Here is a 21,148-nt window from a genome sequence, read left to right as displayed (position 1 = left end):
CCTCTATAAAAAACTATTTTAGAAAATAAATTTAGTGAGGATTAGAGAATGTATTGTTTTATTTTCTAACTAGTATATGTTCCCGTGTGATGCACAGATATGTTAGTTTGTTAATTTTTATAAAAAAATTTATTGAATATAATTATTTATTTTCTAAATTAACAACTTTAATTAATTATAATTATGTTTACTAATTAAAAAGATTATTAATAAATGAATTTATTTCACTGATTAAAATAATTTTTAATATAATAAAAAATAATTTCTACTAATGAAAAATTTGTGTCTTTATATGAGTTTTCAATCTATTTCTTGTAACTCATTTTACTCCCAATATGGGGCTGTGTTTCATTAGTTACCCTTCCTTTTCACTTCTGAGTTTGTTGCACCAAACATTCTTGAAAAGGAATGGTGTAAGACCTAACAATGGTTAAATTAAAGTATGAACAAGAACAATCACATATATTGAAGCTTTGATGAACAAAGCACACACCCAAAGATAAATAGTGTTTTAGATTCCTTTCCCACAAATTGGATTATATTTTATTAATTATTCAACAATATATTATTGAAATACTACTCACAGTGCTTGATCACACATTATTAAGCTTTAAACTTCCACCTATAATGGAAGTCACAAATATCGATTGAGCACTCACTTTGGTGGCCTTTTGTGATCTATTAAAGGCACCCTTCGTCCTGCTGATTGCCTTTTTCTAGGCACACCTTGTGCACCTCCTTACCTTGCCCAAGACACTCCTCGCCTTGCTTAAAGTATCCTTCAAGAAGCTCTCTTCTTGCTTCAAGTAATGATCCAAGCCTCAAGCTTCCATCCCCATAGTTATTAGAATCTATCTACGATTCTATGATTCTACGATTCAAAATTAGGCGATCAATCTAGATCCTAGGTAGGATCTTATGTGGTAGAATCATGCGATTCTACTTAGCTCAAGAATTTAGGTGGTACGATCATAACACGATTCTATGATCCAGCGATCCAACGTCCCAATCCTATAAAGGAACTTTTAATCGTAAAATATTTTCATATAATCTAGATTTCACTTATGTATAAATATATATATATATATATATATATATATATATATATATATATATATATATATATATATATGTATATTTAAAATAATTATATCAATACCACAATAAAATTCAAGTTTTTCTTTGCAGTTAAAAATGATTATTAGAAGTATTCTTTTTCAAAACTTTACTAAGTTTTTACTTACACCTTAAACTTAAAAAAAAAACAAATATAATTGATAACCATTAATTCAGAGCACATTAATGCATATTTGTAGGATCCTACGATTCGATTATACTGATTTCAATCCAACCCCCTCTACGATCCTAGGAAAATCCTGATTTTAATAACCTTGCCCATGCCTCATTTAACACCCAACATTATCTTTAAATGTGCAAGCTATGGTGTGAGCAAAGAGATGATGAAACTCACCTCTATGCATAGGTGATTTGGGACTTGCACTAAAAATCTCCATTCAAAACCAAATCTCCCTCTATCAACAAATAACATCCTTTTTGGTGTCCCAATCACAACATCAGCATATGATTTTGTTCTTGGCTCCTTCTTAAGATCAAATTCATCTTCCATCATGGTAGTCATCATCAACAAACGTCAACCTCCTTGGTGACTTAAGTCTTGCACAAAGATGATGTAAGTCTTCACTCCTCAGCAACACCAATATGGTCATTGTTGCCCATCACTCCATTCAAGTCTACTAAACACCCCTTTGCCACCTCTAAAACTCCATCACTTTTGAGTCTATATGGTGTACCCCTTCATCTACAATCTTCTCAATGAGATTTGATTTCTCATCATCTTAGGTATGTACCTCACACCCTTAAGCTTCCTAACAATGCCATTGTGCTTCTTCAAATACACCCCACCAATGGCCTCAATAGCTCAGTCAAAACTTCCTCGTCACTGAGCAAGGTCACCCTCATGCTCACAGGACTTCACTCTTGTAAACAAGCTTTTATCTCTACAAATATAATATAGGTATACGGAATCAAACATCCAATAACCTTCATCATCACTCTTGACCATTAGCACATGAGCACCATTTACATTATCACAATTAGCCTTCAATCCTTGGCCCTCATCACTTGAGTTTCGGAGTTCTCTCTTCTTTATGGTTTTTTCAGAGGTTTTAATTTATTTTTCTCGTTTTGGGAAGCCTCATAACCTAAGAAAATTGACTTTGTATGACGCCAAAAGCCTATGCTTAGGACAACTAAGGTGAGAACAGTGGTGACATTGCTAAACAAGGCTACATCATATCGGTTGAGTCATCAAGGTTTTCAAATCTATCAAGTGTAAACGTGTAGAAAAACTATGTTTTAGGTCGCTACAAGGGATATCTTACAGTCCCGAACGATATTTGACACTACAATAATGAGATTTCCCCAATTAATCATCTTGACCAAAACTAAAATCATGATTGAAACCGCATTTTTGCACTATGCTTAAAGAGGAGGCATAATAGAGATAATGGATAGATAGAAAGCGGAGGGGAGAAGGGTTGGGGAAAGTCAGAAAAGTTGCCAATAACTAAAGTGTCGTTTCGTTTAAATTGAACATTGAACGTGCCAAGTTATGATTAACATGGCATAATTTTTTAAGTTGTGATCAGTGCTATATATTATGGGAAAGTAAGGAAGCTCGCTTCAACTGCTTAAGTTTTGCAAACATTCTTACTGATCTAGGGACAACTAGATCTTCCATTTTGCTTTTCTCAAATGGTGAAATTCATCCTGAAGAACCTGGAAAGACTTATTTATCATCAATTCCAGTGTTATTGGAGGGAAAGACATTTGGTGTGTAGTATTGGTGACACCAGTGGTCCCTACAATGGATTGGTGTGCTGGCAGTGGACTTGAAAGATGGCAGCATTGATAGTGCTTCAGGGAATCGATGGCTGGAGAGGTAGATAGTGTGTGAGGTTGTGATTGTGGTTAATGTTGGTTTAGGGTGGTAATAATGTGGACAGAAGATAATTTAGAGTTTTTGACAAAACACATGTCATGTTGGGATAGGAGGAAATGGAGTGAAAGGAAGAGGATTTAAATGGAGGGATTACAATTTTCTCATTTGTATACACATATGGAAAGGGAGGGAAATGGAGGTAAGAGAATTGGAAGGAGGAACTCCTTACAATTAAATCCTTGCAACATAGAAAATATTTGGAAGAAACACACACCGACCTCTAGTCCCTCCCCCTATCCCCTTTCAAATATGCTGTCCAAACAGTGTCAGGGAGAGAAAGGGGGTTAGGCTTGGAACTTGGTGGCTGTGTAGAGGCCTAGGAGGTGCTAGATACTTGAAATGGGGAAGAGGAAATTCCACCATGATCAACAACAAATAATCTAGTGCCAACAAAGGTTCTAATCTACTCGATGTCACCTAAACATAGGTCCGAGCTTTGTTATTCAAACTCGTATATTATGTTAGACATAGATAAATGTTCAAGTGTACTACTCGGCTATTTTGTGATAAGTTCCCAAGATTTTTAACCAAGTGTCCTTCCCATATTCTACTTGGGTACCAACTAACAACTACCGAGAATCTTCTTAACTTGGCCACTTGCGTAACAGGCTATAGAAGCTTTGGTTCTTTTTTGCTCTCAAGCATGAAAAATTACCCTTTTGATTTCATATTGGGTGTATATACATGAGAAATTTTCAATTATCTATTTTGTTTTATTTTTTTTTATCCTCCATATGATTTCTCAAAATAAAATATTTTTTTTATGCTGTTTGAATGCTCCATCATTCTGTTCTCTTGGACAGTTCAAAGTGCTTGGTTTTTTGTGGCTTTGAGAAATTTGTTGCTTCTTAATGTAACAGGGCAAGATACGGAGTTCAATTAGAACAGGCGCCATTTCAAAAGCGGACAGCAGACTTCTTCTGGATGATGATATTTCTGTGTTCTTGCACCCTGTGAAAAATTGTATTCCTAGGACTATAGTTATTACATGCAACTGCAGTTGACAGTATTCCGATGTTCTTCCATGTGACTAAAAATGGTGCAAATGATGGCCTCCTATTAACATGCCTCTACAAGTTAGAGGTGTTCCAATAGATTTATTTGGTATATAAATATCGGCATTCTATTACGATGAACATTAAATATGATAGATACTTAGGTTAGTGCTATTGGTAGCTGGGCATAGACTATATAATTAATCTGATCAACTATTAATTAATACGCCTCAACCGTGTTCAAGTCCAAGTGCATGGGATTTTTGAATCCACAACCTCACGAATAAAGGTTAGACGAACTAACCATCTAAGCTCTTACACGATTTGAAGTTATAGTCCATTATATACATATTTTGCCAATCTAGTTATGTGTCGGGTTGTGTTTTGTTTCTGGTTCAATTCCATCCAAAGGCATTGATATCAGTCTGCATTCAAGGTGGCTGTAGCCTGTAAGTATATGGCAGGGATAGGTCCTTTATTTCATGTTATTGATCAGGAATAAAATGTAGAGTTTTGGACCGTGTTTATTTTAAGATAAACTCTGCGGTTTTCCTTGAGTTATTGAGTTGATGTTTAGGGCAAATTGACCTTTGAGTTTCCCTCCCAATGCATTTTTATTTAATTACAATCCTAGAAATGACACAAATGTTTTGCCAGTTTTTGTCCTTGAAGAATTACTTAGCAAGAAAATATTTTTCTGTGCTATATACGATCATACTGAGTATATGTTTGTTAATTTGTCTGTTTTTCTCCTTCCCTTCAACTAATATCAATTGTGTCCTTTTAAGTTGTCGTTTGAGATTTGTGTTGACTGGTTTTTCATTTGTCTCGTTTCCATGATTCTCAGGCATTATCAGCCATTCCCTTCTTCAATTATGGATTTGGTGCAATATCGCTTGTCTTCATGTTTCTTTATGTATGGAGTAGAGAATTCCCCAATGCCACCATCAATATGTATGGACTCTTTACCCTTAAGGTAAGTGAAAATTTACTGCTCCTGAATTCTTGTATTGCTCTTTCTACCTGTACATCATGCCAATTCAAAAATTGCGAGTACTTATTTTCTTGATCGTAGACATTTTACCTGCCTTGGATGTTATTTTCGGTTCTCCTGTTTGGCCTGATGTTGCTGGACACCTTTTTTACTTCTTGACTTTACTTTATCCTCTTGCTGGTGGCAAGAATATTCTGAAGACTCCTGTGTGGGTGTATCCTTTTTGAAACAAATTTCTTTGTATTTAGCTCTGATTCCCTGGAGTAAGCTATGGAAGAGCGACTAGTCACTCTTGGTTCTTTCTTTCTTCGTCTTCTGTTTATCTTGATAGTAAGGACTGAGACTCATATTGTAAATATGTGGCAACGGTGATAAAGAGCTAAATGCATTTCTTTCGACACGTTCACAATGCGGAAAATTTTCGTTTGTTTTGAAAACCTTTATATTGCGGCCGATGCGAGGCGAGCAATCATAGAAATATTCATTGGGAATAATATTCTCATGCAGACGTTCCTTACATGTTTCGGACGTCCATTGTTATTTATTACTATTGCTTTCTTGAAGGAAATTTTCTTAACTGTGATTCGTACAGACATAAGATAGTCGCAAGATGGAGACTTGGAGCTCCCGCACCCTCTCGACCTTCAGCAGCAGGCCGTGCTTCTGCTCAACAGGAAAGGAATACAGGTGCTTTCAGTGGGAGAGCTTACCGTCTGAGTGATTGAACAAACTTGCAGCTGTGAACCGATACAAAATGATTCCATTTGAAGCTTTCCTCGGTACAGAATACAGTCAATGGTTCCTACAGAAACTTTCTGCTGAATCAACACAAAATCGACCTCCAACTTGATCTAGAACTATTAATGGATGCTCTTTTTTGGTTTCCTCATAAATTCTAAAGCGGAAGAAAAAATCAAGTTCCTGTTCAATTTTTGTTGCTGAATCGATCCAATCTATTATGCTCTTTTTGTTGTAGAGTTTAAGCAGTTGGGGGTAATGAAATAGGATGAAAAACAATTGTACTTTTAGCTCGTGTTTGTTCGTTGTTAGAGCTGGTCAAACAAAATTAGCCTTTCTTTCTTTATTTGATATCAGTAACATCCAATAAGCGCTTGTTGACTTTTTCACTTTTTAAATTAACTTCTATTATTTGCTTTTACTAAGAGTAAATAATTAAATTCTTATTTTGAAAATGAATTTCTAAAATAGCTTTTTAAAAATTTTAACAATAAATTTATTTAATTTTAAAGTTTGAAAAATAATTGTACCACCAATTCAACAATTCAAAATTTATCCAAGTGTGCTCACTGGTCTCACTGCATCAAAGCGGGAATTTGGGGGCGTTTAATAACAAATGGTGATAATCCATCCATTCATGCGAATCATATCATCATAAATCATAAATACTAATAAAAAAACTGAAAAATAATATATGACAATTTTTTAAAATTTCATCAAATATATTAATTTAATAAGCTATAATTAATTACATGACAATTTATTTTTCTTAAATAATTTAAAGTTAAATTAGATAAGTATTTTTAGTAAGGCTATAATTGATTGCGTCACATTTTATTTTCCTAAATAAAATAATTAGATAAGATAATAATTGTATAAAAGATTTCATTACATTAATTCTTTATACCAAAATAAGTATCTTTAAGAAATTAATTGTTTAAAAAAATATTTTATACATATGTAAAAAAATTATATTTAAAAATATATTTATTCAAATTATTAAATATTTTTTGAATTAAGTTAAAATTAAAACCAAATAAATTAGTTTAAATCGACTAAAAATAAGCTCAATTCGTTCAAATAGTTAGTTTATTTTATTTAATTGAATTTTAAAAGACTATCAAAAATATAAATTTAGTAAAATTTACGTGCTAAATTAAATTAAATATTTTAGTAAATAAATTATATAGTTGTCCAAAGTAATTATTTGATTAACATACATAGCATTTACATACTTTTCTTAAACTAAAGATTTTTTTTCTTGCATTAATCATTGAAAAGTTTATCTATATATGACTCTATACTAAACTATGTATATTATACGAACTTTTAAACTAGTAATCTTTAAATTCACAAAAATTCACAAGGAAAAAAATAAGCGTTAGACAAATAGAGAAGCAATTTATATACTTTAATGGTTGAAGACGTCATAGATAATTAATATAAATAAATAAGCTTATAACTATTTATTAAGTGCTTTGACCTATGAAAAGTTGTGAACTAATGACTTCTTTTAAGTTATAATATTTGTTTTTTGCATAGTTTTTAAATTATAGTTTGAGTCTCAATATTTATAAATACGGTATATAAAAAATAATAAAACTTGTATATTAAAATCTTATGCATCTAAACAAATCCAATAAGATTTCACATAATTATAATTTTAAGTGTTATAAATTCTTGAAAATAAATATTTAAATTTCTCTCCATGTATAGAAAATTTTAAACATAACCAAAAAATGAAACTGAGGGAATAATTAATACTCCTAAAATATCAGTTACAAAGTTGATATCACCTACAGGCTACAAGTATGTTCTCTGACAAAACCATCCAATGGCGTACAAATTAGTCGGCAAACAAACATGTGTCACAAACTTTGTGTTGTATCTGTGGGAATTATTATTTGTCGTTATTTTTTTCATTTTATCGCCACCCCTCTAATGAAATTACGATATTACCTTTGAAGTTAAAAAATTACAAAAATGCCACTTCACTTAAAAAATGTTTAAGAAATGTAAATGGCACTTAATAACATTGTTGTCGCTTAATAACATTATTATCGGAACTATATATATATTGAATTTTCAGAGGCGTTATTGTAGTATATTCGAATTCAAACACAGTACTTTCTCTCTAAAAACTCTCTAAAAACACTACGTTAACTTAAACAAGCTAGAACTCTACATCAAACATCAATGGCATACCAAGACGAGCATGATAACGATTCGGTAAGTAATTAACCGGTTCGATTTTTGTCTTGAAAAAAAAAAATTGGGAAACAATCGCACAAACCAGTCGCACAAAACGTGCGACTGGACCTAGGCTGAGTCGCACGTTTTGTGCGACTGCTTCCCAATTATTATTTTTTTTTTTTAAAAAAAATTTTGTGTTTTTCAATTTCGAAATTTAAAATATCTTGCATGTAATTAATTTATTGTTTAAGTTGTTGTTAATTAATATATTTTAATTTATTATATTATGATAATGTTATTATAATAATTAGTGTAGTAGTGTTGAATATTAAAAATTCGAAAATTAAAAAAAAAATACATATATATATATAACCAGTCGCACAAAACGTGCGACTGAACCTAGGTGGAGTCGCACTTTTTGTGCGACTGGAGTTTAAATTTTATTTTATTTTATTATTATTTTTTTTATTTGTTTGAACTTCGAATTATAAAATTGTAAAATGGACCAAATGTAAAAATTTAAAAATTTGAAAAAAATTAATCAATTGTCATTTGAATTTTTAATTTATGAATTTTAATACCAAAATTAAATTCTTCGTTTTTAAGTTTCATATTGTCAAAAACTACCTCACATAATACATAAAAGTTATACAAAAATCATTTATAATTAAATTATTTTTTAAGTTATTTTTATTTCATAAATGTTGTAATATATTATTTTATTTTAATGTATTATTGTGCTATAATAATGTTATTTTATTTTAATTATTTTATAGAAAAATTAATTCTTCTGATTTTTTATAATTATTTTTGAAGTTATTATTATTTTGATATATTATGATAATGTTATTATAATTATTATTTACAGGACTTTGAAAATTTAGGGGATAATGTAGATTATTCTGATAGATTTGTTACCGATAGAGAATTTAATTCAATACAAAACAAAAAGTTGTTCATCTATAAAGATTAAAAACAAAAATTGTTCATTCATTACAAAACAGGCAAATGTCTATTAAGGGCTGCGCCCTCTACACTCTAGCCATTCGGCAAACAACTCTCTAAGATCATCTAAATACATATCAGCAGCATCTCTTTCCCGAGGCGTCATTTGAGCAATAGCTGGCATCCTGAGCAATGGCGCAAGTCGAGTTGGAAATTCAGCAGCAAACTGTAAAAACCAGACAATTGCATTGTCAAAAAATTACAAAGTCAATACCTGTTATGAAACATAAAAATGAAATAGATAATTAGAAACACTAACGTATTCGACTCTGTTATCCGCTACACCAAACGCAGCAGCAGGTCCTTCACCTGGGATGAGAAAACAGTGTGAAGACACTCTAAATCAGTCCACGTAATCAGGGGCAGCCTCTGATGGAACCGATGCCCGACGCAGTGCCTGCTCAACTACACGGGCAGAGTAAGGGAACCTACTCCACATCTTCGTAAACATACAAGAAGAAGCGAATGTAACTGAGTAGGAGCCCTGTGCTGGTCGCACAACTTGGGTAGGTCTCAGCGGAGCGGGGGGAATGTCCTGTGCAAAACCGAGCTGCCTCACTGTCCTCTCAGGCAAATAGACCTCCACGATATCGAAACAGGTGATACCACCGATATAGGCGGTACGTGGGTGCTCGTTCGATAAAGCCCTAGCAGAAGTCATGTACGGAGTCCACTCCACCTGCTCACAACGAAAATAAACATAATCGACATAACATGAAATTAAAATAATAAGCATAATGATGTGTGAGGTCATGTACAAAACCTGTGTCTCTGTCATGGCGTCCAGTATGCTCCTACAGTCTCTCAGTCTGCTCAGCTCACGGATTGGCTTCTGCGGGGACCACATCTCTGCCCTTGTCTTGTTCGGCATGTCAGCTTGACGCAGATGGGGGCGGAAGGCTGGGAAGTACTCGTAAATACATGTCTACAACAGTGTCAGACAACCAGCAATAGTCTTGCACCCAGTCCTTGTCGCCATACCCAGTTGTCGATACAAGTGAGCAAGCGTCAATGCACCCCAAGCAATGTCAGCCTGATCAGCGGTGACAGCAACAACAGGGTGAGGACACATCCCGACTCTAGTCTTATCCACGAGCAACGTGGAACCCACTATAGCCATGTAGTAGGCAGTAGCTTGAGTATCCATAGACTAAGAACGGTGGCATAGCTGCAACAGTGCACCAACGTTAATGTTGGTGAAGTGCCCCTTCCCACGCAGCTCCGACAATGGCTCCCCAAAAAGGCCAGCCAGGCCAAGCTGCCAGTCACCATTAGACGGTTCCACGGGAAATGAACCGTCAATGCCAATTCCTAAGATGCATTGCACGTCGTGCAACATTATGGTCATCTTCCCCACGGCATGTGGAAGGTGTTGGTGTCAGGCTGCCACCTTTCCACAAATTCCATTATGAGAGCACTGTCGATGTGCTGGTGCATTATATACGGCAGACGACCAAGGGGACTGCCAGGTAACACCCTGTACAATTCATCAGACATGTCCTGAAGTCTGATGATTGAATCCAACGTCTTCTTCCGAGCACGACATTCCAAAATCGGAGGGGTGCGCTCCGATCCCTCAAATATAACCTTTGCTACGTGCCCACCGTAGCTGGGTATTAAAGTGGTATCAACAGGGCCCCCGGGCTGGGGTGATGTGATCAACCAGTCCGTGTCCGCCGACTGCGAGCGCCTCCTCCCCCGTGGAGCCGCATCCTCAGCCTGGCTTACTCCTGCCTGATCAGAAGTGTCACCCGAGCCCTGCCCTCTAATCCTGAACTTACCAGCATGGCCTCTTACGATCGTCCAATCAATAGGATGACATGCAGACTCATCCTGACCGAGAGACTCTTCCCGACTAAGAGACTCGTCGTAATCAGTATCATCGTCACCTGAGCCGACCGTATGACTATGTAGGCTACTCTGGTGCTCAAAGCGACTACGCACTTGCACTAGGGTACTTGAACGTTGGGTCTGACTATGTATGGCCGCCTGTTCTTGCCTTGCTCGCCTTGCAGATCCCGTAACCCCCCTCTCATGGGGATCCCCTCTCAGTAAAGTTGGCCTAGATCTATTGCCGCTTAATAACCCTCTAAAAAAACCCTTTTCCGTTACCTTGATTTCCAGCCATTTACTACAATTTTCATATTTTAAATTAAGACGACATTCCAAAGTTAATTTAATAAACACTTAGAATCATATAAATTACAAACAAGTAATAACAAAAATAATTCACAATTACAAACAATTAAACAATTATTATATTCATAAATATTTAAACAACTAAAATTTAATAAATTAATTACACTAAATAAATTCATTCCAAATAAAAAAAATAATTAATTCAAAAAAATTAATTCAAAATTCTGATTCCAAAAAAAAATAATAATAAAAAAAAATTAAATACCAGTCGCACAACCCAGTCGCACAAAAAGTGCGACTACACCTAGGTACAGTCGCACTTTTTGTGCGATTGGATTGTGCGACTGGGTTTTAAATTTTTTTTTTCTTTTTCACAAATCCAAATTAAAAACTACTTCTTCCAATAACATTATCATAATACATTCTATTACAACATTTACTAAATAACTTTAACTAAGAAAATAAATTAATTAAACACAACAAACACTTTCGAAATTTAAAAAAATAAATAAATAAATAAATAAAATCGGTTCATCACAGTCGCACAAAACGTGCGACTGTACAGTCGCACGTTTTGTGCGACAGTGATGAACTGATTTTTTTTTTCTTCGAATAAATTAAAATAAAACTTACCTCGAATTTTTGTTGACGACTTCGATTCCAAAGTTTTAGCTCCGATTACTTTTATGTGAAGAATTTGAATTTATGGAAGTGATGAGAGTGTTATTGAGTGAATTTGAAGTGTTTTTATAGAGGTTTTAAGGTTAGTGGCATTTTCGTAATTTTTAAAATTCTAGGGGCAAATTCATAATTTCATTCAAGGGGTGACGATAAAATGAAAATGGTGGCGATAAATAAGAATCGGGTTAATTATATATGGTTCCTTTTTGTCCCATGACTCATAAGGAGATATATTATTGGCTTTTGTGGGAACCTATTAAGAGTAAAAATAGTTTAATTTATAGTTGTAAAGAGTTAATTAGTAGAATTAGAGGGAAAGAGTGGGAAAGAGTTGAGGAATAAGGGTGTTATATTACGACAATGGGTGAAAGAAGTTAATCTTGAAATTGATTTGCAATATTTAATTTTTTTTTAATTAAATTTCTGATTTTTATTTATTAATTTGTTTTATTTTATTTTTATTATATTTTTTTTCTTTAAGAAAACACCGGATATTACAGTGTTAGTTTGTCTATACTGCTTGACACTAAAGACTTCATCCATTTTTATCTTATGATGTTTTAAGTTAGAATAGATGCGTTGAATTTCATGAAATTGATCCAATATAGGCCTTGAATTCACTATTTTATAGTCATTAGAACTACTAATAAGGAAGTTTATACTAGTTGCATCTATGAACATGTATTTGCCTTCAAGTAATTCCCATAGATCATTAGTGGATTCAATATATTGATAAACATCAAATAAGAGTCAACCATATTGTTTAAAATGTTTCCACGACATATGAAATCATCTTTATCTTATTTGCCACTCTTGCGAATTTTCTACATGGTTTAATCTTCACGTTCCTCCGGCCTTAGAGTACTTACGACATAGGCCACATTCAAAATAGTGAGGAGAAATAGCATCTTATTTTGCCAACGACCGAAGTCTACACCCACAAACTTCTCTAACTTGATGATGTTTGTTGTCATATCCTTCAAACTTGCCATCTTTCTTGACTTTTACGCTATAAGATTGTTCGAACTTAGAAGTTATATACACTTGGGAGATAGGATAAGCACCAAAAGAATTCTGATTTTACAAGTTTGAAGCAACCTATATATTACAATGACTAGAAATAAAACTTATGAAAATGCAATCTACACTTAACCTTATAATACCAACACAATACTAAAGATCATTTAGACTTTAAAGTCTTCAGAAACTCGATATCAAACCGAGACACATTTATATGTTTTCCTTATAGCGTTACTTTGCCCACAACAGTGCTTGGGTTTAACTTCAATAATACGCTATTGAGATGTAATTTCAAAAAATATGATAATAGAGATTGCAAAATTCTAAAACCATAAACATGTAGAAAGAAAAGAGAGAAAACAAGGACAAGATGAACATAAAATCAGAAAAAGAGATTATGCAACAACAATCATTTCTCACATGCAACTTCCACAATACATAATAGTGTTTGCATGCCTTGATACCACTCATTCAATCATATAACTGATTTATAATCAGTTTTGACGAAAGAATATAAGCTTACATAACCATTATAACCAACAAAACAAGAGAAAAAAGTGTCCCTTCAAGACAAAAGCGACGAGTCGTTGTTCTGAGCGACAAGTCGTCGCCTTTCCTGTTATTATAATTTGTTGCAGAGGAAGGTGATGAGTCGCTGTTTATGAGTGATGAGTAATTGCTTTTTCTCTATTTACGTAATTTCCTTGCAGAGAAAAGCGACGAGTCGCTACTTATGAGCGACAAGTCATCGCTTTTCTCTATTTATTTATATTGATTTTACTTTGTTTTGCTTTTATTTTGGACTTAAGTTGTAACAAGACTTATATGTCCCACTAATTTACATAGTATATGATATATACAAATACATTCAATGATACAACAGCAACAAGGACTAATCTCATCAGTTACCCTTTCTTTCTAACCCTCCTCTAACACTTAAAGTATTTTAATTAAATCTAGCTAACAAGTGGTGAGAATTTGTTTATAAGAATAGTCTTAGAAGTGGCAAAGAAGAGAGAAGAAATGAGTTTAGACACAAGAAGAAGCAACTTTAAGCCCCTTGTAGATTGTGGTGAGATTTGCACCTTCTCATATTCCAATTTGCTGGCATTCATTCATGATTTTGTAATTAGAAAATAGTCCTTTATTTATGTTGTTGGCCACATTAAACAAGTTTTTCGACTCAGAAGTCCAATACTTTAATTTATTAGTACTATATTGAGCTACTTGGTCTTTTCATGACATCATTTACATTGTATTCATTGATTTCAACTAGACCTGGGAAAATTTGATCCGACCCGAAAATGAACCTGGGACCCGACCCGACAAAACCCGAACCCGACCGACCCGAAAGCGACTTAATCCGAAACATGACAGACTCGATAATTACCCGACCGAAAATGAACCGACCGGAAATCGACCCGTTTTGACCGATTTAATATCAATTTTTAGAGTAATTTCAATGTTAGAATTCATTTCAAATAAAATTTTAGTTTTCAAAGTATCTCAACATATTGAGTATATCACTTGAACCCTAAACCTCATCAATAGATCTCAAAAAACACGTATTTAACGTCTTTTTAGCCATCGTAATTATTTTTCTTTAAAAACAGGACGTTATAATCATCTTAATTGAATACATGTATCTTGTTAAATCAGTCAAATGAGTTTTTAATTCTTCTACATTTCAGTAAGCAAATCAATATAATTTATACGAACGTTTCGCACGTTTGAATGAGCTTTTCAAAAAGCGAATGTCGCTACCCTAAATTATAAAACGCATATCTTATAAGACGAAATAAGTATTTAGTTATTGTATATCTTTCCAACATGAAAATTGTGAAGGTAATTTTAACGTCATTTTTATTTAACGTTACAATTATAATAAACAAAATAACTTTTATAAAGCGCGTATCTTACAAGTCTTTCAAAATAAGTATTAATTCCCCTATTTTTCTTGCACTTAAATGAACCTGACATACCAACTATTTTTTGAAAATCGTACATGTAATTCCTCTAATGAATTTTTTTAGACATTTTAATGATTTTTTTTTTGTTGAATTAGTCGATTGGATATTCTAATGTTTTATGGTAACCCGTTGGGTCAATCTGAATCTACCCAAAACCCAGAGTGATCCGACCTGAAACTGACCTGATCCGAAACTGACCCGACCCGAAAATGACCCGACCGAAATTGATCCGACCCAAAACCCGACCGACCGACCGTTTTCCCAGGTCTAATTGCAACTTGCCAAAAAAATATATAAAAACAATATAAATTTTAAAAAATCTATTAAAACTATATAAATAAAAATATCTATAAAAACTATATAAACGAAAAAAAAAAACTATAAAAACTATATAAATAAAAAAATTCTATAAAAACTATATAAACAGCAAGACTTTAGTGGTTGTTATCTGTGTGCAAGGAGTTTTCACCTATATAAAATACAAGTAAAGACTTTGTAAAAGTCTTAAAAAAAATATAACAAATCTGATCATTGGAAAAAATTACTTTCGTATTCAATTTTGTATTATTATTGTTGATATAAGTTATGGCCTGTTTTATAATCGATATTAAATAAAGCAAATGGTAATGAAAATTATTTTGGTGGGAAATATCTTAACCGATACAATTGTCAGGCTCATTTCACTTAACACACATTTTTGTGAGAGACAATCTCTTTTAGAACAAATGTTTATTTTATTAATGAATTCAACAATAAATAATAAAATAACCCTTCCATTTGAGAACAAACTCTCAAGCCAAATATCTCCCCAACGATAGAGATCACTCAATTACTAATACAAAAAAAGATTAAGCTCTTGCTGTTGCTCTCATGCTGCTCGAACGAGCCCAAGAGGTGCTCGAACAAGTAGCCCTTCTACTCACCTTTTGTTTGTTGTTCACTTGTTGCCTCGATCAAGCAACCTTTTTCCCATGTCTTGCATCGTTCAAGGCATAGTCCAAAACCCTTAGTGAAGTATCTTTATGCCTTGTTCAAAGCTTTCCTTGCATTCTCCACAGCATCTCACATCGATCACCTCTTGTGTGGATCCAAACTAGGGATGGTTATGGGTCCAGGACCATGTTGGACCTGCCACGGACTCGCCCCTTTTTTAAGGGTCTGGATCTTAATTTTTGAGACCCATCGGATCCGAATCCGGGTCTGGATCTAAAAAAATCTGACGGGTCCGGGTCCGGACCCGGACCCGGACCCTAAACTTTTAAATTTTATATTTTGAATTAGGTCTTTTAAATTTATTGCTTTGAATTGATGTCTAAATTTTACTTGAGATCTAATGGAATTTTGCTTTTCTTTGTGTTCTATCTCAGAATCGCCATAAACTCTGGCCTCTGCAAGAAGAACAGATTGAGGTAAAAACCACCTTTCTGTTTAATTTTTGTGTTTTCTTTCATTTACAAAGCTTCAAGGTTTGGATGCGAGCTGATTTTGTGTCTACGAAAACTCAAATTTGATTTTTGCTCTCAATTGGAACAAGGTATTTTTTTTCAGAATTTTATCAGATTTCAAAATGTAGAACAAACTACGAATAACCCAGATTTGATTTCGATGATGTCGGTCTTTGAATTTGCTTATTCAGTCTCCTACTGAACATTGAGAAGGTTTTGTTCTGTTTTTTGGTCAAACCCCACCTTTTTTTCTTGGAACAAAATATTAGTATGAATGAATAATACTTCTTCTATCACTAAAGTAAGTAAGCTTCATTGATTATTTGTTTTTTTATTTACTTGATAATTGTTTTGAATTCTAAGTATTTTTTTGATTGTGATACAAAAATACAAAAAGACTCGAAAAAGGTTCAATTTTGACAAATCAAAGAGGCTTTGTATAAGACCCATTAAGGACCGATTAAGGACCCTAGACCCGTCAAATCCGTAGGGTCCGGGTCCGGGTCTGAAAATTTTGGACCCTTAGGGTCCGAATCCGGGTCTGGATCCAAAAAAATAAAAGGGTCCGGGTCCGGGTCTGGCCAGACCCGCTCCAGACCCACCCCATGACCATTCCTAATCCAAACCACATCTCACCACAATTCGACGCAGAGCCGTCTTAGAAAATTTGAGGGCCCTGTGCTAAACTTTTATTTTGCGTCTTATTTATAGTAAATATATATTTTATTAATAAACTTAATATATTTCTTTTTTTGATTAATTTTTCATATACGAACAAAGAGGGGTCATGTGCGGTCGATCACCTAGCACACCCTCAAAGACCCCTCTGGTTGTATGCATATATACCATGCATTGTAGTACCCTTTGATAATCTTTCTTTTGGAGAGAGACAAATCATCAAAGGATATGAACAATCCATATTATGTAGGCTAGATCAATAAATTAGCTTATTATCTTTCTATTACATTTTACTTTATGGTTGGATAATAAATTGTGAGAGAAAGAAAGGGAAGGGAAAGAGAAAAAAAGGGGACAAGTAAGAAGAAAGAATGCATTTTATTTGTTTAGAAGAAATAAAAGGAAAAGAAAGGGAAAAGGAGGACAATAAATGTTTTTCCTCCAAATCTTTCCACATTAGGAGAGATTGTAATCTTAACAATAGTTGTCGATGATTTTCCTCCAAACTCCTTCCCTTAAAATTTTTTCCCTCTCTTTTTATTATCCAAACAAGAGAATCTCACTCCTTCCAAATCTCTCTTATTTTTTCCCCTTTATTTCTCTCTGTCCAAATACAATGTTAGTGTTAATTGAATTTTTTATCGATAGAACCTGCAATAACTAGCACTTGAGACTATGGATTGAGTTAGAGTTGTTCAAAAGTGACCCGACCCGAAAATACGACTCAAAACCGAAAGGAAATCGACCCGAAAATGTGTTCCTTTTTTAGGTTTATCGAACCGACATTACCTGACCCGAAACTATACCCAAACCGGTTGACAATCGAAAATGGAAAAACTGAACCCGAGCTGTAACCGATTTTTCTAACCGACAAGTAACTGTTAACCGAGATTACTCGAACTTAATACTGACCCACCCGAGTCATATCCGACCCGAATCATGCTCAAAACCGAACTCGATCCGGCTAAAACCGACTTAACCCGAACGAAGTTTAGATCGAACTACTGTAAACCTGAACTAATTTTTTACATAGAAGTATGATTGACTCATATTCAATCATCTTATTAGCTATTCTAATAAAGTCATAAATATTTTAATAAAATAAATTTTATAAATACATGGTTTCACATATTTAGAGTTAATAATTAATGGTCAATGTTTATTTAACTACTTTTAATCGAATTATATGAAAATTGATAGAACTTTATAATTTTAATTTCCGGTCAAACAAGTAAAAGTAACAATATAATAATGATCACTAATTGATTTGCATTTTCACTATTTTCCTTTAAGTAAAGGAACCTAATCATCAATTAAAAAATGATTAAAACTTAATCTGATAATGACTCAATCAACAGTAGTTAGTAATTTACAATTCATAGTCGAATTCTACTTGAAATATACCCGAACTCGATCTGTACTTGGTAAAATCGAACCAATTATTAACCGATGACAACCCGAGACCGATTGAAACTCGACAAGTACTTCAACCGACACCAAACTGAAGCTAACCCAAAAGCTCGAATAATCGTTCTTCAACCGAACCGTGACTAACCGACCCGACCCAAGTATGACCCATCGCAACACGCATCCGAAATATAACCGATCCGAAATACAACCGAATCGAATGATACCCGTTCGAAATCGATCCGATTACCCGAATGAACACCTCTAGATTAAATATACCTCAATACGTAACCCTAACTGACAATCACGAATGGATAAATCAGTCTAGAACCAATCGACTTATGTTCTAGATGATGTCAACCCCTAAGAAATGTTAAAGTGATGATTTATTTGAATTATTATCATCTTAATAAATTACACTATTTTAAACAAAACTATAGTACGTAGTGTAAACACATGGAAAGTTTGGGTTCAATGAACAAACTTAAATTTCATAACTAAATTTCTGTTAAAACTTAGAGAGATAAGGAGGAAGTAGAATGAGTAAAAGTTAGAAGATAGAGATGTTTTACTCATTGGTGTAGTTTTTACAATGGTGAACTTCCATATTTATAAGCAAGTTCATCCACAATTACATTGAATGCATTCACATTAGGGTAAATTCATTAATTACCTTTCACACTATATTCATTAATTACCTTTCACACTATATTTCAACACTCCCTTTTGAATGCATTCTAATTATGTAAAAAAATATATATATTATTACAATATTTCTATTTAATACTGCCTCGTTAAAAACCTTTTCAGGAAAAACCCAATGGGATAAAAACCTGAACGAAAGGAAAAAGAGTGCAGTAAATATGATTCTCCCCCTGAATTCAACAGATATCTCATAGATGACACATTCCAATTTTATATACAAGTTGCTCGAATCTCTTTGATGGAAGGGACTTTGTGAATAGATCTGCAAGATTTTCACTTGATTGAATTTGTTTGACTTTTACTATTTTGTACTTCTGGAGGTCATGTGCAAAGAAGAATTTTGGTGCTATGTGTTTGGTTTTATCCCCTTTTATGAAGCCTTCACTAACTTGTTCAATGCAACCGGTATTATCTTCAAAAATTACAGTTGGAGAATTTATTATCGAGTTTATCCCACATTCTTCTAGAATGTGACCAATTACTGACCTTAACCAAACGCATTCTCTACTTGTTTCATAAAGGGCGATCAATTCTGCGTGGTTTGATGATGTAGCTGTCAGTGTTTATTTCGTGGATCTCCAAGATATTGCGGTACCTCCTTATGTGAATACATATCCATTTTGTGATTTAGCCTTATGGGGATCTGATAAGTATCCAGCATCTGCATATCCAACAAGAGTAGCATGTTGCTTTGATCTATAAAATAGTCCAAGATCTTTAGTTCCTCGAAAGTAGCGCAACAAATGTTTTATTCCGCTCCAATGTCTCTTTGTTGGTGAATTACTATATCTAGCTAATAAATTAACAGAGAAAGCAATATCAGGTCTTGTATTATTAGCTAGATACATCAGAGTTCCAATTGCGCTTAAATATGGCACTTCAGGGCCAAGAATCTCCTCGTCTTCTTTACAAGGTCGAAATGGATCATCTTTTAGCTTTAATGATCGCACTATCATTGGAGAGCTCAGCGGATGAGCTTTGTCCATATGATATTTTTTTAGCACTTTTTCTGTATAGTTGGATTGGTGCACAAAGATTCCACCCCTTAGGTGCTCCATTTGTAATCTAAGGCAAAACTTTGTTTTCCCAAGATCTTTCATTTCAAATTCTTTCATCAAATATTTTGCAGTTTGTTCAAGCTCTTTGGGAGTTCCAATGATATTTAAATCATCAACATAAACTGCAATTATAGAAAAACCTGATTGAGTCCGTTTAATAAATACACAAGGACTGATTTGGTCATTTTTGAATCCTTCTTTCAGGAGATATTCACTAAGACGGTTATACCACATTCTTCCAGATTGTTTTAGTCCATAAAGTGACCTTTTCAGTTTTATGGAAAACATTTCTCGTGGTTAGTGGTTTTCTGGCAACTTAAGTCCTTCAGGGACTTTCATATAAATGTCTGTATCAAGTGAACCATATAAATATGCAGTCACAACATCCATAAGTCGCATTTGCAAACTGTTTGAGACAGTTAGACTTATCAAGAATCTTAGTGTAGTCGCATCTACTACTGAAGAATACGTTTCTTCATAATCAATCTCTAGTCTTTGGGAAAAACCTTGTGTTACAAGTCGTACCTTATATCTGACCACTTCATCTTTTTCATTTCTTTTTCTTACAAACACCCATTTATAGCCGACCGGTTTTATACCATTTGGTGTTTGGGTAATTTGACCAAAAACTTCTCGTTTTTCAAGTGACTTTATTTCGCTTGAATAGCACCTTTCCATTTTGACCAATCATTTCTACGCCGACATTCTTGTATCGTTCTTGGTTCTATATCATTTTCATTAAGTGTTATTTCAGTGGCGATTGAATGAGCAAGTGCATCATTGACAATAACATTCTTTTGATTTATTTTTCTTTTAGTTGAAATGTAATTAATCGAAATTTCATTGTTATCTTTGATATTATTATTTTCTTCTTCTCTGAGATTTTCATCCTCATCTCCAACTTGTTTCTTTACGATTCATTGAAGAAGTAATATTGATAACATTTGCCATTTCATTCAACCTTTTGGATTTTCTTTGTTTCAAATCCTTTGAACCAAGTGGTCTTCCACGCTTCCGGCGTGCAATAGATTCATTTTCAGTGGTTTTGTTATCAGTGGGAATTTCAATTCGTGCCGGAATATTTGCGGCAGGAATATA

The 21,148-nt window shown here is 33.7% G+C and overlaps 1 pseudogene; it reads left to right on the top strand.

The window, feature by feature from the left end:
* The first annotated feature begins 1,685 nt into the window (after nt 1–1,685).
* LOC130823364 (derlin-1-like) lies at nt 1,686–5,736 on the top strand (annotated as a pseudogene).
* The last annotated feature ends 15,412 nt before the right edge of the window (nt 5,737–21,148 follow it).

The sequence above is a fragment of the Amaranthus tricolor genome, chromosome 9 (genome assembly GCF_026212465.1).
Source record: "Amaranthus tricolor cultivar Red isolate AtriRed21 chromosome 9, ASM2621246v1, whole genome shotgun sequence".
NCBI classification, from domain to species: domain Eukaryota; kingdom Viridiplantae; phylum Streptophyta; class Magnoliopsida; order Caryophyllales; family Amaranthaceae; genus Amaranthus; species Amaranthus tricolor.
The sequence above is the reverse complement of the archived record's forward strand: the minus strand, read 5'-3'. Positions and strand labels throughout refer to the sequence as shown.